The following is a 17,683-nucleotide window of genomic DNA, read 5'->3' on the forward strand; positions in this document are numbered from 1 at the left end:
TGGGGTCGTTCTTGACCAACGACTCGCCACGTTTAAATAGCGGGTGGATGCGAGGCGCCAACCGAAGTGATGTTTAATGTTTGTCGGCATAAAAAAAAACATGTGACCCTTGAACCATCGAAATAGGTTTCTCGACACATACGACGATTTAATGAAGGTAGGCGGACACACGGATGTCGTTTCAATGCAGAAGGAAGGGGCGAGTGAATGGCCCCGTCATTTATGTGGCGACATGTATGTGAAGATGACTACTTGGAGGAAAAGGGCACGGGTGATGGAGAGGATTTCTTTCTTGACCAGGTTTGTCGGAAACTTGGGTGACACGCGTCCGGACTCCTGTGTTCACAAAATACGTCTGAACCGTGTGGTTTGGATGATTACATATGGTCGATGTTGGAGATAGCGTGAAGACCAGGAGTAATAGTACTAGTGTTGTCGCAGGACAAACGGCGACGAAACGAATAATGGACGTTTATTCTGTCATGGCTTGATTGACCGGCGTACGGCTCGGTGTGCTCATTCCGTTTCTGCCCTGAAAACGATGGCATCGATTCTGTGTATATTCACCTGTCATGGTTTCATGGCAGAGTGATTAAGGGAGTCACAACTCACAAGTCAAAAGGATGTAAAAAAAAACTCACAAGTCAAAAAAACGCTGACGACAACAAAAAAATAAAAGATTTGCGGTGAGCGTGGATCGAACACGCGACCTTCAGATCTTCAGTCTGACGCTCTCCCAACTGAGCTATCCCCGCTTTTTATTTTAAATTTGATTACATTTTAATCCGTACCTCTGGAGAACCGAGGGGAGCTCTCCAAAGTAAATGCCCGAAACATTTGACATGTCGAAAACGCATTGCACCCAATGACATATATATCATTCAACCAAACATGATGTCGTTGTTGTATCGCTCGCACATTATTCAGATGCGCGTCAATTAAGTTTTGTGACGTGGCTGTTAGCGCGAGGTGATGTGGCCGTTGATCACAATAAAAATATCATACATGTCAATTAGATATTTGCGTTGAGATGGCACATAATTAAAATGAGAAAAAAAGGTTGAGTGTCATGATATGATATTGTATCATAGTATATGGTGTACTAGTATATGTTTTGTATGACAATTAATAAGACTAGTATGATACAAAGTTATGATAGTTCCTACATTTTCGTATACAAGGCCACACTAAAATATACATTTTGCATATATATACAAAGTCATCAACAGTAAACATTGCAAAAATTAATGATGTTGCCTCGTACTAATAGCTAAAGGTTTAACTAACCGCATGCATGCATTGGATGATAATGACACATTCAACTCAAGTACTTCCTTTCTCACATCCACTCAATTTTCTCTAATCTGCATGTGACCTATTAATTTATATGCTAAATGAGAAAAAACTAACTTGCAAAGCAGTTATTAAACCTTACCTTTATACATGTAATTTAAATATGTGTCTTTGTATATAAAAATAAAAGGAGTATTATGTATTATGATGATAGTATTATACACTAGTATCTCGGGACGGAGCCGGGAATTTGGTATAGAGGGGGCGAGTTCCTCACTTGAGCTCTTACATACTAATGAGCTTTGACCCAACCAAAAAAATTAAGACCGTGTAAAAGGCCTAAATCGACACCACGTTTTCGTTGATGTAAACACCAGAAAAGGGCTACCAAATCGTCCGTCTTTGACAAGATAACTTCAATTTTTTAATTTATATAGCAAAATTTGGTACAATGTACTACAAATAATTGATTCCAATCTAATTTTCATGTCGATCAATCAACGATCATTCATGTTAGACACAAAAATTAATAAATTTAAAGTTGATGAAAGGGGTCGTACCATGGAGACATAGAGGAAGCCATGCATCGTTATGTCCATAGTGGCTCCTTGTGATGGTGCTTCCCCTAATCCACTTTATGCTCGCTAAAACAATGATCAAGTTGATAATCACCTTCACTAAGACTAGAGTGGTTCTCTTGGCTAGGTTGCATATCGTTTGCATTTGCATTATGTTCACATGGCTGATAGCTTGAATCAATTGGCATACAAAAATTATGAATTGATTCATCTTTCTTCATATTCATGTCTGCACAAACACAACTAGAAAATCGGAAATTTTGTGATTAGTTATCCTTGCCTGTAGTTCTACAATTACATTACAAGACACAAACTCATTTCATCCTAAAAAAATAAAGTTACCCTTTTGCCTCGTTTGGCCGCTCGTTCGTACACTCGGTTGGTCAGGATGTGCCTATGGATCTGCCTGATGGCGCTTGCCTATCGCCTTCCCATATCGATGGTAGATGATCTAATAGGTGGCGGTGGATTGGAAATGTTGGAGCAGTTTTTTCCAATCGCATTAACTAATAGATTTAAATCGAGCGACTAGGGGAGATGGAACTACTGGCACTGTAGGCGCTGCCAGCACCGGCAAGACAGGCAGGGATTTCTCCCTGGTCTGGGTTTGAGCATTCCCAAAGCCATCGGATCAGAAACCGAGAGTCGAAAGCCAAGCGTAGGTCAAAGCCCACCACATGAAGGGTGAGTCATGCCGGACACGGCGAGCCTTGGACATGGCGGGAGGTGGGGCAGCGTGGGGCCGACAATGTTTTTACCTTGGCGAGCTTGGACTACGACTGGTATGGTGCCCAGTGGCGGATGCAGGCACAATTTCCTGGTGTGGCGGAGGTAACTAGCATATGTGTCTCAGCTCAAATCATCAATGAAGAATCATGTAGACCTAGTATACATGACAGGAGTTAGGTATGGCAGCAGCCAAAGCTTGCCAGATTGCTGGCTTCGCCACTGATGGTGCCCCATTTTTTGGTAAAGAATAGGTATTTTAGTTAGCACTCTTGCTTGAGAGTTTTACTTGCTTCGCGAGGTCAGAAGGTTTATGATAAGTCCTGTATAAGTTTAATTAACTTTATATTCAAAACAATTGAAGTTCTAATGTTGTCATAAATGAAACTATTTAAGTTTGATTAACTTTTGTGATAATGTTATCTTGCCAACGTCACTTGGGAGGGGTGGTGGCAAGTGTACGCTTTCTCCTAAGAGTTTTAGTTAGCGAGATCAAAAGGTGATAGTTTTAAAAGAAAAACACCTTCTTCTGAAGAAACTAACATGTTATTCTGTAAAGGTTGCCATACCATCACCACTAGAAGAGATCTGATGTGAGAAAGAGGAACCGAGCCTAGGAGAAACAAGGGATCCCTCATATCGCTCCCTCCAGGTCGATCAGGGGCCAACCCCAGCCCCCGTTTCTCCTCGCCTCGTCGTCCCCAGAGACGTGCTCTGGCTAAGCCCGGGCACCGTCGGTGATGGGGACAGCGGGAATCTAGGCTGCAGCCCCACGGTCAGGAGGGACCGAAGGCGCGAGAATGCCCTTCGGTCTTCGTTTTTCCCGGCGGTTCGGCGCTACTCCGGCGGCTTCGTGGGGCAGGCGGATCAGGAAGGGATATTGCCATGGTTGACTAGTCGGCGGCGCCTCCGATCAGATCTCATCTGACCGTTGCCGCTGGAGGTGGTGGCCAGTGTTGGAATTATGCCCTAGAGGCAATAATAAATGTATAGTTATTATTATAATTCCTGTATCAAGATAGTAGTTTATTATCCATGCTATAATTGTATTGAATGAAGACTCATTTACATGTGTGGATACATAGACAAAACACCGTCCCTAGCATGCCTCTAGTTGGCTAGCCAGTTGATCGATGATAGTCAGTGTCTTCTGATTATGAACAAGGTGTTGTTGCTTGATAACTGGGAGAATCACGTGATGGACTAGACCCAAACTAATAGACGTAGCATGTTGATCGTGTCATTTTGTTGCTACTGTTTTCTGCGTGTCAAGTATTTATTCCTATGACCATGAGATCATATAACTCACTGACACCGGAGGAATGCTTTGTGTGTATCAAACATCGCAACGTAACTGGGTGACTATAAAGATGCTCTACAGGTATCTCCGAAGGTGTTAGTTGAGTTAGTATGGATCAAGACTGGGATTTGTCACTCCGTGTGACGGAGAGGTATCTCGGGGCCCACTCGGTAATACAACATCACACACAAGCCTTGCAAGCAATGTAACTTAGTGTAAGTTGCGGGATCTTGTGTTACGGAACGAGTAAAGAGACTTGCCGGTAAACGAGATTGAAATAGGTATGTGGATACTGACGATCGAATCTCGGGCAAGTAACATACCGAAGGACAAAGGGAATGACATACGGGATTATACGAATCCTTGGCACTGAGGTTCAAACGATAAGATCTTCGTAGAATATGTAGGATCCAATATGGGCATCCAGGTCCCGCTATTGGATATTGACCGAGGAGTCTCTCGGGTCATGTCTACATAGTTCTCGAACCCGCAGGGTCTGCACACTTAAGGTTCGACGTTGTTTTATGCGTATTTGAGTTATATGGTTGGTTACCGAATGTTGTTCGGAGTCCCGGATGAGATCACGGACGTCACGAGGGTTTCCGGAATGGTCCGGAAACGAAGATTGATATATAGGATGACCTCATTTGATTACCGGAAGGTTTTCGGAGTTACCGGGAACGTACCGGGAATGACGAATGGGTTCCGGGAGTTCACCGGGGGGGGCAACCCACCCCGGGGAAGCCCATAGGCTTTGGGGAGACACACCAGCCCTTAGTGGGCTGGTGGGACAGCCCCAAGGGGGCCTATGCGCCAAGAGAAAGAAATCAAACGAAAAGAAAAAAAAGAGGGAAGAAGTGGCAAGGGAGGGGGACTCCTCCCACCAAACCAAGTCCAACTCGGTTTGGGGGGGGAGTCCTCCCCCCCTTGGCTCGGCCGATCCCTTGGGAGTCCCTTGGACCCCAAGGCAAGGTCCCCCTCCCTCCTCCTATATATATGGGGCTTTTAGGGCAGATTTGAGACGACTTTCTCACGGCTGCCCGACCACATACCTCCATAGTTTTTCCTCTAGATCGCGTTTCTGCGGAGCTCGGCGGAGCCCTGCTGAGACGAGATCATCACCAACCTCCGGAGCGCCGTCACGCTGCCGGAGAACTCTTCTACCTCTCCGTCTCTCTTGCTGGATCAAGAAGGCCGAGATCATCGTCGAGCTGTACGTGTGCTGAACGCGGAGGTGCCGTCCGTTCGATACTAGATCGTGGGACTGATCGCGGGATTGTTCGCGGGGCGGTTCGAGGGACGTGAGGACGTTCCACTACATCAACCGCGTTCTCTAACGCTTCTGCTGTACGATCTACAAGGGTACGTAGATCACTCATCCCCTCTCGTAGATGGACATCACCATGATAGGTCTTCGTGCGCGTAGGAAAATTTTTGTTTCCCATGCGACGTTCACCAACAGTGGCATCATGAGCTAGGTTCATGCGTAGATGTCTTCTCGAGTAGAACACAAAAAGTTTTTGTGGGCGGTGATGTGCGTTTTGCTGCCCTCCTTAGTATTTTCTTGATTCCGCGGTATTGTTGGATTGAAGCGGCTTGGACCGACATTACTCGTACACTTACGAGAGACTGGTTTCATCGTTACGAGTAACCCCCTTTGCTCAAAGATGACTGGCAAGTGTCGGTTTCTCCAACTTTAGTTGAATCGGATTTGACCGAGGAGGTCCTTGGATGAGGTTAAATAGCAACTCATATATCTCCGTTGTGGTGTTTGCGTAAGTAAGATGCGATCCTACTAGATACCCTTGGTCACCACGTAAAACTTGCAACAACAAAATTAGAGGACGTCTAACTTGTTTTTGCAGGGTATGATTGTGATGTGATATGGCCAACGATGTGATGTGATATATTGGATGTATGAGATGATCATGTTGTAATAGAAATATCGACTTGCACGTCGATGGTACGGCAACCGGCAGGAGCCATAGGGTTGTCTTTATACTAACATATGTGCTTGCAGATGCGTTTACTATTTTGCTAGGATGTAGCTATAGTAGTAATAGCATAAATAGCACGACAACCACGATGGCAACACGTTGATGGATGATCATGGTGTGGCGCCGGTGACAAGAAGATCGTGCCGTTGCTTTGGTGATGGAGATCAAGAAGCACGTGATCATGGCCATATCATGTCACTTATGAATTGCATGTGATGTTAATCCTTTTATGCACCTTATTTTGCTTAGAACGACGGTAGCATTATGAGGTGATCTCTCACTAAAATTTCAAGACGAAATTGTGTTCTCCCCGACTGTGCACCGTTGCTACAGTTCGTCGTTTCGAGACACCACGTGATGATCGGGTGTGATAGACTCAACGTTCACATACAACGGGTGCAAAACAGTTGCGCACGCGGAACACTCGGGTTAAGCTTGACGAGCCTAGCATGTGCAGACATGGCCTCGGAACACATGAGACCGAAAGGTCGATCATGAATCATATAGTTGATATGATTAGCATAGGGATGCTTACCACTGAAACTATACTCAACTCACGTGATGATCGGACTTGGGATAGTGTAAGTGGATCATGAACCACTCAAATGACTAGAGAGATGTACTTTTTGAGTGGGAGTTTAGCATATAATTTGATTAAGTTGAACTCTAATTATCTTGAACATAGTCTAAGTCCACTTTGAATATATTTGTGTTGTAGATCATGGCTCACGCAAGTGTCATCCTGAATTTTAATACGTTCCTAGAGAAAGCTAAGTTGAAAGATGATGGAAGCAACTTTGTAGACTGGGCTCGTAATCTTAAGCTAATCTTACAAGCTGGGAAGAAGGATTATGTCCTTAATGCTGCGCTAGGAGATGAACCACCCACTACGGCTGATCAGGATGTTAAGAACGCTTGGTTAGCGCGTAAGGAGGACTACTCAATAGTTCAATGTGCAGTCTTGTATGGCTTAGAACCGGGACTTCAACGTCACTTTGAGCGTCATGGAGCATTTGAGATGTTCCAGGAGTTGAAGTTTGTCTTTCAGAAGAACGCCTGGATCGAGAGGTATGAGACCTCCGATAAATTCTATGCTTGCAAGATGGAGGAAAACTCGTCTGTCAGTGAACATGTGCTCAAAATGTCTGGGTACTCAAACCGTCTAGCTGAACTGGGGATTGAACTCCCGCAAGAAGCTATCACTGACAGAATCCTTCAATCACTGCTGCCAAGCTATAAAGGCTTTGTGTTGAACTACAACATGCAAGGGATGAACAAGTCTCCCGGCGAGTTGTTTGCGATGCTGAAAGTCGCAGAGTCTGAACTCCGTAAAGAGCATCAAGTGTTGATGGTGAGCAAGACCACTAGTTTCAAAAGAAACGGCAAAGGCAAAAAGGGCAATTCGAAGAAGAGCGGCAAGTCTGTTGCCAATCCGCCGAAGAAACCCAAAGCTGGACCTAAGCCTGAAACAGAGTGCTTCTATTGCAAGGGTATGGGTCACTGGAAGCGCAGTTGCCCCAAGTATCTGGCAGATAAGAAGGCGGGCAAAGAAAAATCAGGTATATTTGATATACATGTTATTGATGTGTACTTAACCGGCTCTCGTAGTAGTGCCTGGGTATTTGATACCGGTTCTGTTGCTCACATTTGCAACTCGAAGCAGGAACTGCGGAATAGACGAAGGCTGGCGAAAGACGAAGTGACGATGCGCGTAGGAAACGGTTCCAAGGTTGATGCAATCGCCGTCGGCACAGTGTCACTTCAACTACCATCGGGATTAGTGATGAACTTAAATCATTGTTATTTAGTGCTTGCGTTGAGCATGAACATTATATCTGGATCTTGTTTATTGCGAGACGGTTACTCTTTTAAGTCTGAGAATAATGGTTGTTCTATTTCTATGAGTAACATCTTTTATGGTCATGCACCGAATGTGAGAGGATTGTTCATATTGAATCTTAATAGCGATACGCATATACATAACATTGAGACCAAAAGAGTTAGAGTAAACAATGATAGCGCCATATTTTTGTGGCACTGCCGCCTGGGTCATATTGGTGTAAAGCGCATGAAGAAACTCCATGCTGATGGACTTTTGGAGTCACTTGACTTTGATTCACTTGACACGTGCGAACCATGCCTCATGGGCAAGATGACTAAGACTCCGTTCTTCGGAACAATGGAGCGTGCAAGTGACTTGTTGGAAATCATACATACCGATGTGTGTGGTCCAATGAGCGTAGAGGCATGCGGCGGATATCGTTATTTCCTCACCTTCACTGACGATTTAAGTAGATATGGTTATGTCTACTTGATGAAGCACAAGTCTGAAACATTTGAAAAGTTCAAGCAATTTCAGAGTGAAGTGCAAAATCATCGTAACAAGAAGATCAAGTTCCTACGGTCTGATCGTGGGGGTGAATATCTGAGTTTCGAGTTTGGTACTCACTTAAGACAATGTGGAATTGTTTCGCAGTTAACACCGCCTGGAACACCACAGCGTAATGGTGTGTCCGAACGTCGTAATCGTACTTTGTTAGAGATGGTGCGATCTATGATGTCTCTTACTGATTTGCCATTATCATTTTGGGGTTATGCATTAGAAACAGCTGCATTCACTTTAAATAGGGCACCATCGAAGTCCGTTGAGACGACACCATACGAACTGTGGTATGGCAAAAGGCCAAAGTTGTCGTTTCTTAAAGTTTGGGGATGTGATGCTTATGTCAAAAAGCTTCAGCCTGAAAAGCTGGAACCCAAAGCGAAAAAGTGCGTCTTCATAGGTTACCCAAAAGAGACAGTTGGGTACACCTTCTATCTCATATCCGAGGGCAAAGTGTTTGTTGCTAAGAACGGAACTTTTCTCGAGAAGGAGTTTCTCTCGAGAGAATTGAGTGGGAGGAAGATAGAACTTGACGAGGTTGTCGAACCTCTCATCCCTCTGAATGGTGGCGCAGGGCAAGGGGAAACCTCTGTCGTTGCGACGCCGGTTGAGGAGGAAGTTAATGATGATGATCATGAAACTCCAGTTCAAGTTTCTGTTGAACCACGCAGGTCAACGAGATCACACGCTGCTCCAGAGTGGTACGGTAATCCCGTCTTGTCAATCATGTTGTTAGACAACAATGAACCTGCAAATTATGAAGAAGCAATGGTGGGCCCAGATTCCAACAAATGGCTAGAAGCCATGAAATCCGAGATAGGATCCATGTATGAGAACAAAGTGTGGACTTTGGAGATACTACCTGAGGGCCGCAAGGCTATTCAGAACAAATGGATCTTTAAGAAGAAGACGGACGCTGACGGTAATGTGACCGTTTATAAAGCTCGACTTGTGGCAAAGGGTTTTTCACAAGTTCCAGGAGTTGACTACGATGAGACCTTCTCACCCGTAGCGATGCTTAAGTCCGTCAGAATCATGTTAGCAATAGCTACATTTTTCGATTATGAAATCTGGCAGATGGATGTCAAAACGGCGTTCCTTAACGGTTTCCTTAAGGAAGAGTTGTATATGATGCAACCCGAAGGTTTTGTCGATCCTAAAAATGCTGACAAGGTGTGCAAGCTCCAGCGATCCATTTATGGACTGGTGCAAGCATCTCGGAGTTGGAACAAACGCTTTGATGAGGTGATCAAAGCATTTGGGTTTATACAAGTGGTTGGAGAATCTTGTATTTACAAGAAAGTGAGTGGGAGCTCTGTGGCGTTTCTAATATTATATGTGGATGACATATTACTGATTGGAAACAACGTAGAGCTTTTGGAGAGCATAAAAGGTTACTTGAATAAAAGTTTCTCTATGAAGGACCTAGGAGAAGCTGCTTACATTCTAGGCATTAAGATCTATAGGGATAGATCAAAACGCCTGATAGGACTTTCACAAAGCACATACCTTGATAAAGTTTTGAAGAGATTCAAAATGGAACAGTCCAAGAAAGGGTTCTTGCCAGTGTTACAAGGTACGAGATTGAGTAAGACTCAGTGCCCAGCAACTGATGAAGATAGAGAGCATATGCGCCCCGTCCCCTATGCTTCAGCCATAGGCTCTATCATGTATGCAATGTTGTGCACTAGACCGGATGTTAGCCTGGCCATAAGTATGGCAGGTAGGTTCCAGAGTAATCCAGGAGTGGATCACTGGACGGCGGTCAAGAATATCCTGAAGTACCTGAAAAGGACTAAGGAGATGTTTCTCGTGTATGGAGGTGACGAAGAGCTCGCCGTAAAAGGTTACGTCGATGCAAGCTTTGACACAGATCTGGACGACTCTAAGTCGCAAACCGGATACGTATTTATTCTTAATGGGGGTGCGCTAAGCTGGTGCAGTTCCAAGCAAAGCGTCGTAGCAGATTCTACATGTGAAGCGGAGTACATGGCTGCCTCGGAGGCGGCTAAGGAGGGTGTCTGGATGAAGCAGTTCATGACGGATCTTGGAGTGGTGCCAAGTGCACTGGATCCAATAACCTTGTTCTGTGACAACACTGGTGCCATTGCCTTAGCAAAGGAACCAAGGTTTCACAAGAAGACCAGACACATCAAACGACGCTTCAACCTCATCCGCGACTACGTCGAGGAGGAGGACGTAAATATATGCAAAGTGCACACGGATCTGAATGTAGCAGACCCGCTGACTAAACCTCTTCCACGGCCAAAACATGATCACACCAGAACTGTATGGGTGTTAGATTTATTACAATGTAATTCACATGGTGATGTGAGGGCTAGATTATTGACTCTAGTGCAAGTGGGAGACTGTTGGAATTATGCCCTAGAGGCAATAATAAATGTATAGTTATTATTATAATTCCTGTATCAAGATAATAGTTTATTATCCATGCTATAATTGTATTGAATGAAGACTCATTTACATGTGTGGATACATAGACAAAACACCGTCCCTAGCATGCCTCTAGTTGGCTAGCCAGTTGATCGATGATAGTCAGTGTCTTCTGATTATGAACAAGGTGTTGTTGCTTGATAACTGGATCACGTCATTGGGAGAATCACGTGATGGACTAGACCCAAACTAATAGACGTAGCATGTTGATCGTGTCATTTTGTTGCTACTGTTTTCTGCGTGTCAAGTATTTATTCCTATGACCATGAGATCATATAACTCACTGACACCGGAGGAATGCTTTGTGTGTATCAAACGTCGCAACGTAACTGGGTGACTATAAAGATGCTCTACAGGTATCTCCGAAGGTGTTAGTTGAGTTAGTATGGATCAAGACTGGGATTTGTCACTCCGTGTGACGGAGAGGTATCTCGGGGCCCACTCGGTAATACAACATCACACACAAGCCTTGCAAGCAATGTAACTTAGTGTAAGTTGTGGGATCTTGTGTTACGGAACGAGTAAAGAGACTTGCCGGTAAACGAGATTGAAATAGGTATGCGGATACTGACGATCGAATCTCGGGCAAGTAACATACCGAAGGACAAAGGGAATGACATACGGGATTATACGAATCCTTGGCACTGAGGTTCAAACGATAAGATCTTTGTAGAATATGGAGGATCCAATATGGGCATCCAGGTCCCGCTATTGGATATTGACCGAGGAGTCTCTCGGGTCATGTCTACATAGTTCTCGAACCCGCAGGGTCTGCACACTTAAGGTTCGACGTTGTTTTATGCGTATTTGAGTTATATGGTTGGTTACCGAATGTTGTTCGGAGTCCCGGATGAGATCACGGACGTCACGAGGGTTTCCGGAATGGTCCGGAAACGAAGATTGATATATAGGATGACCTCATTTGATTACCGGAAGGTTTTCGGAGTTACCGGGAATGTACCGGGAATGACGAATGGGTTCTGGGAGTTCACCGAGGGGGGGGGGGGCAACCCACCCCGGGGAAGCCCATAGGCTTTGGGGAGACACACCAGCCCTTAGTGGGCTGGTGGGACAGCCCCAAGGGGGCCTATGCGCCAAGAGAAAGAAATCAAACGAAAAGAAAAAAAAGAGGGAAGAAGTGGGAAGGGAGGGGGACTCCTCCCACCAAACCAAGTCCAACTCGGTTTGGGGGGGGAGTCCTCCCCCCCTTGGCTCGGCCGACCCCTTGGGAGTCCGTTGGACCCCAAGGCAAGGTCCCCCTCCCTCCTCCTATATATATGCGGCTTTTAGGGCAGATTTGAAACGACTTTCTCACGGCTGCCCGACCACATACCTCCATAGTTTTTCCTCTAGATCGCGTTTCTGCGGAGCTCGGGCGGAGCCCTGCTGAGACGAGATCATCACCAACCTCCGGAGCGCGGTCACGCTGCCGGAGAACTCTTCTACCTCTCCGTCTCTCTTGCTGGATCAAGAAGGCCGAGATCATCATCGAGCTGTACGTGTGCTGAACGCGGAGGTGCCCTCCGTTCGGTACTAGATCGTGGGACTGATCGTGGGATTGTTCGCGGGGCGGATCGAGGGACGTGAGGACGTTCCACTACATCAACCGCGTTCTCTAACGCTTCTGCTATACAATCTACAACGGTACGTAGATCACTCATCCCCTCTCGTAGATGGACATCACCATGATAGGTCTTCGTGCGCGTAGGAAAATTTTTGTTTCCTATGCGACGTTCACCAACAGCCAGCTCCTCCGTCGGAGGTGGTCGGCCTGAGGTTGGATGGTCAGATCTCGAGATCCGCCATCTAGTTTTGGTTGCGAGTCGGGAAGACATAGTTGCCCGTGAAAACTGAGCCGATGGCAGGAGATGGCGGCGTTCTGCTTTGTGACCTTGATGAAGGCATCGCCGTGTAACTACCGCCGACCCACTCGTGCTGCTCCGGGGGAAACCCTAGGATCTGATCTTCCAGATCAGATGATGGCGGTACGGCGGTCTCGTTTTCTCTCTTGGGAGCATCATTTGTGGAGCACAAATGGAAGGCAAAGGTAGAAGGTGGAGCCGCTTCGTCTTGTACATAGCTTTCGGTGGAGATGTCAAGTTATGCCTGGCCGACAGGTGCTACGTTGTGTCATGCCTGGTTGACAGGTGTTTGCTACCTCAAAAAGATCCCCGGCAACGGTGCCGGAAATACTTCTGATTGTTTTGTTGTGTATCCCTTGCAACGGCGCCAGGAAGTAGTTGTGTCGACGGCACCAGGAATCCTTCAGCTACGGCTACGCCTTAAGGGACTTCCTAGGCGAGTATGCAAAGGATTTCCCCCGTGGCCTTGGAGCCTTGCGTTGGTGTTTCCTCGAAGCAGAAAGGATGATGTAGCATAGCGATGGTAAGTATTTCCCTCAGTTTGAGAACCAAGGTATCAATCCGGCGGAAGAGTATCTCAAGATCCTCCACAAACACAAAAGCTTGCACCCAACGCTATGGAGTTGTCAATCCCTTATAGATTGTTTGCCAAGTGAGAACTGAAAGCAACAAAGTAACAAAGCAAAGTAAAAGCGGAGATGTAAACGATGGATGTGAATAGACCTGGGGCCGTAGTGTTTACTAGTGGCTTCTCTCATGAAAGCAAGTAGACGGTGGGTGAACAAATTACTGTCGAGCAATTGATAGAACTGTGCAGAGTCGTGACGATATCTATGCAATGATTATTTCTATAGGCATCACGTCTGAAACAAGTAGACCGATACTTTCTGCATCTACTACTATTACTCCACACATCGACCGCTATCCAGCATGCATCTAGTGTATTATGTCCATAAGAACAGAGTAACGCCTTAAGCAAGATGACATGATGTAGAGGGATAATCTCAAACCAATGATAAAAACCCCATCTTTTTACTCTTGATGGCAACTGCTTGATGTGTGTCTTGCTGCCCCTACTGTCACTCGGAAAGGTCACCACATGGCAGAACCCAAAACCAAGCACTTCTCCCATTGCAAGAATCATAGATCTAGTTGGCCAAACAAAACCCAAGGCTCAGAGAGACTTACAAGGATATCAAATCATGCATATAAGAAATCAGAAAAGACTCAAATATATATCATAGATAATCTGATCACAAGTCCACAGTTCATCAGATCTCGACAAACACACCGCCAAAGAATGTTACATCGGATAGATCTCCATGAAGATCATGGAGAACTTTGTATTGAAGATCCAAGAGAGAGAAGAAGCCATCTAGCTACTAACTACGGACCCGTAGGTCTGAAGTGAACTACTCACGAGTCATTGGACGGGCGATGATGATGATGAAGAAGCCCTCCACCTCCAAAGTCCCCTCCGACAGGGTGCCGGGAAGGGTCTCCAGATGAGATCTCGCGGAAACAGAAACTTGCGGTGGCGGAAAAGTATTTTCGAGGCTCCCCTGATTTTTTGCGGAATATTTGGGAATATATAGGCGCAAGATCTAGATCAGGGGGCGGCCAGGGTGGCCACAAGCTTGCCCACCGCCGCCTCCCCCTGGTGGTGTGGTGGGAGCTTGTGGGCTCCCTGGGGCCCACCTGGCTTGGCCCAAAGGCTCCCTAGTCTTCTTTCGTTTGGGAAAAAATCATTTCAGGGTTTTTATTCCGTTTGGACTCGTTCCAAAATCAGATCTGAAAAGAGTCAAGAAGAAAGAAAAATTACGAACTGGCACTTGGCACTAAATTAATCAGTTAGTCCCAAAAAGATATAAAAAGGTACATAAAACATACAAAGAAGGCAAGATAACAACGTGAAACCATCAAAAATTATAGATATGTTTGAGACGTATCAGGGTTACGCACGACAGATCTTCCAGAATCTTCGCGTCTCGACGGACGAGCGTGGGGCGGTGGCTCAAAGTGCATGCTATGCCCCTAATCGACTTTTGGTGTTAATGACAACACATACATAGGAAACTAATCCTATTTGTTGAGTGTATCTCAGGATGGCAAGTACTTTAGTAGATTGAGAATTATGTGCCAAAGGTGGTCTGAGAAGATCGGGATTTATATTTCAAGAAGGCTCGGGATTGAGAAAAGATGATGTAGGCTATCCTTTTGAGTTTACTATTATTGAGTATAGGGATCCCGCACTATTAAGAGGGGATCACAGGTTTTGCGATGAACTTGCTCATACCACATCTTCACTATCCTACCCAATACCACATATTCTCTACTCTGTTCCTATCTCAAAACAGGTCTATTGCCTCGGACTTCTGGCTCCCTCCGGACGTCCGAGGGCCGGACGACCGGCAGGCTTCGGAAATCCGGAGCCCTCCACTAGAAGTATTTGAGTCATATAACTCGGGATTCCGGCTCCCTCCGGACATCCGAGGGCCAGACGTCCGACCAGCTTCAGAAATCCGGAGCCCTGCACCAGAAGAACATGAGCTCTATAGCTCAGATTGCCGGCTCGACGTCCGTCCTCGTTCGGAAATCCGGAACCTCCCACCAGAAGAAGTTGAGTCGAATAACTCGGATTTCAGGCTTTCTCCGGACGTCCGGTCGCTGTTCAAATTCACAGTGTTTCCAGTCATGGCTACAGCCCTCGGACGACCGACCCTGTCGGACGTTCGACCCCTTGCGGACGCCCGGACTTCCGAGAACTACCGGACGTCCGGACCCTGTGTGAGTTAAAGTGTCCCCAACGGCTGTTTTACACTCCCCACTATATATACCCCTCACCCACTTCTTGAGTGGGTGTTCAACACAGCTAGAACCCCGACTTCGAGGATGAGCTTGCCGCCGAGGACCTTGCTGACCAGCCCGCCGATCGGAGGTCCAAGCCAAATCCCGGGACTCGCAGGGCGTCCTACATGCCACCACCTCCTCCTGCTCAGCCCGCAGGTGAAGCTCGTCGCATCTCACTAGAACCCCCTTCTACCTTAGGTCGTGCAATCACGGACTTCACCACACTTGCCATGTCGTCATACCTCACTTTCTGCCGCGACATTGATCAATACGCTGTCGTACGTGACTCTACGGACTCACGTTTCCGCACACACGTCCAGGCGGACATTTTTACTACGGTCATAGTTCCTAAGGGTTTATCTGTTCATCTCTATATAGATCTTGAGCATATTCGCATGCACCCGGCGAAATACCCGGGTGCCATTGAGCTTATTGAGGCATCGGGGCTTGCCGCCCCGTTTGCCTTTCATCGCGACTTTAATGCTGCTGCCATTCACCAGTTCTATGCCACATGCTTCTTTGCTCCAAACCACACTGTTCGCTTCACAGCTTCTTATGATACTTTTGTTGCCGCACTTGGTTTCCCCAACTCCGGTTTCAAAATACATAGGGATGATCCTAACCATGCGCCTAAGTCCATTGAGGCGTGTGGGTATCTTCTCAAACCACTAAGTGAGCTTGATGTGGATGAACGCATGAAGGACCTTAACCAGGTATCCATCTGGCGCTCACCTTACTTCATCATTTTTCAGTGTCTCATCCGCACCATCTATCCCAAGATGGGTGATAAGGGCTCTTGCAGTGGCTATTGTATTGACATTATGTCTCACTTGTACGAGCACCCCGAGAGCAAAATTAATGTGCCTCATTTTCTATGGCATGAGATTCGGCTTGCTAGCTTTCAGTACAAGCGAGCTTTTCCTCATGCCCCCTTCATACAAGCTCTTATTAATCATGTTGCTGATTTCTCTGTGGCTGTCACTCACACACATCGCAAGTGGGTCATTCCCGCTCACATGGCGGATAACTATGCTCCCAGGAAAGCCCCATCCTCCACATCCACTCGCCGCACTGCTGCCCGGTCAGCCACCCCCTCATCTAGCTCCGCTCCTCTCGGTCGCATTGCCAAATTCCTTGGCAAGGCACATTCTGCTATGATGAAGGCCGTCTCTTTCCAGTGTGGTCAAACCCATGATGTGGTTTCTCGCTTAGTCTCCTCCAAGAATGCCCACAAGGCTCGTCTGAGAGCCTCGGGCGCTCTTGATGTGAGTGATGATGAGGCCCCTCCTGGTGCTCCTCCTACTGACTTTGGCTTCCCATCTGGTCCTGAGTGGGCTGATTTCCTTGACGAGGCTGGTGGCAGTGGCTTGCCTGACGATGGTGATGGTGCTGATGATGATGCTGATGAGCTCTGAGCGTGGTTGGTGTTCTTGGTGCCTCCCTTTTTGGTACTTGGTGCCAAAGGGGGAGTAATGTATCGTAGTTTTTAGTCTTTGGAGATTTAATGTAATGGATAAACTCATGTATGGCTACTTATGAATGATTGTGATTGCTATGGATTGCTATGATATCATCATAGATTATTATATTTTGCTCCACTACTTCTATGATGATCTATTGTCTTTCTATGATGATCTATTATCTTTACATGTTGATCCATTATATGTTCGATAAACACATTAAAGGGGAGCTCTGATATTTTATCATGCACATCTAAGGGGGAGCTCCTTACTAAATATCTCCTAGGCTATAATGTATGTTAAATCTTTTTGAGACCTATGTATATGTTGTCATCAACTACCAAAAAGGGGGAGAGTGAAAGTGCATGCTATGCCCCTAATCGACTTTTGTTGTTAATGACAACACATACATAGGAAACTAATCCTATTTGTTGAGTGTATCTCAGGATGGCAAGTACTTTAGTAGATTGAGAATTATGTGCCAAAGGTGGTTTGAGAAGATCGGGATTTATATTTCAAGAAGGCCCGGGATTGAGAAAAGATGATGTAGACTATCCTTTTGAGTTTACTATTATTGAGTATAGGGATCCCGCACTATTAAGAGGGGATCACAGGTTTTGTGATGAACTTGCTCATACCACATCTTCACTATCCTACCCAATACCACATATTCTCTACTCTGTTCCTATCTCAAAACATGTCTATTGCCTCGGACTTCCGGCTCCCTCCGGACGACCGAGGGCCGGACGACCGGAAGGCTTCGGAAATCCGGAGCCCTCC

The 17,683-nt window shown here is 46.1% G+C and overlaps 1 non-coding gene across 1 annotated transcript; it reads right to left on the minus strand.

The window, feature by feature from the left end:
- Positions 1-682: 682 nt before the first annotated feature.
- Positions 683-755, minus strand: TRNAF-GAA. Its single transcript has one exon. It is a non-coding gene; the product is annotated as a tRNA-Phe (tRNA).
- Between the last annotated feature and the right edge of the window lie 16,928 nt (positions 756-17,683).

Source organism: Hordeum vulgare, chromosome 3H, assembly GCF_904849725.1.
Source record: "Hordeum vulgare subsp. vulgare chromosome 3H, MorexV3_pseudomolecules_assembly, whole genome shotgun sequence".
Lineage (NCBI taxonomy): Eukaryota > Viridiplantae > Streptophyta > Magnoliopsida > Poales > Poaceae > Hordeum > Hordeum vulgare.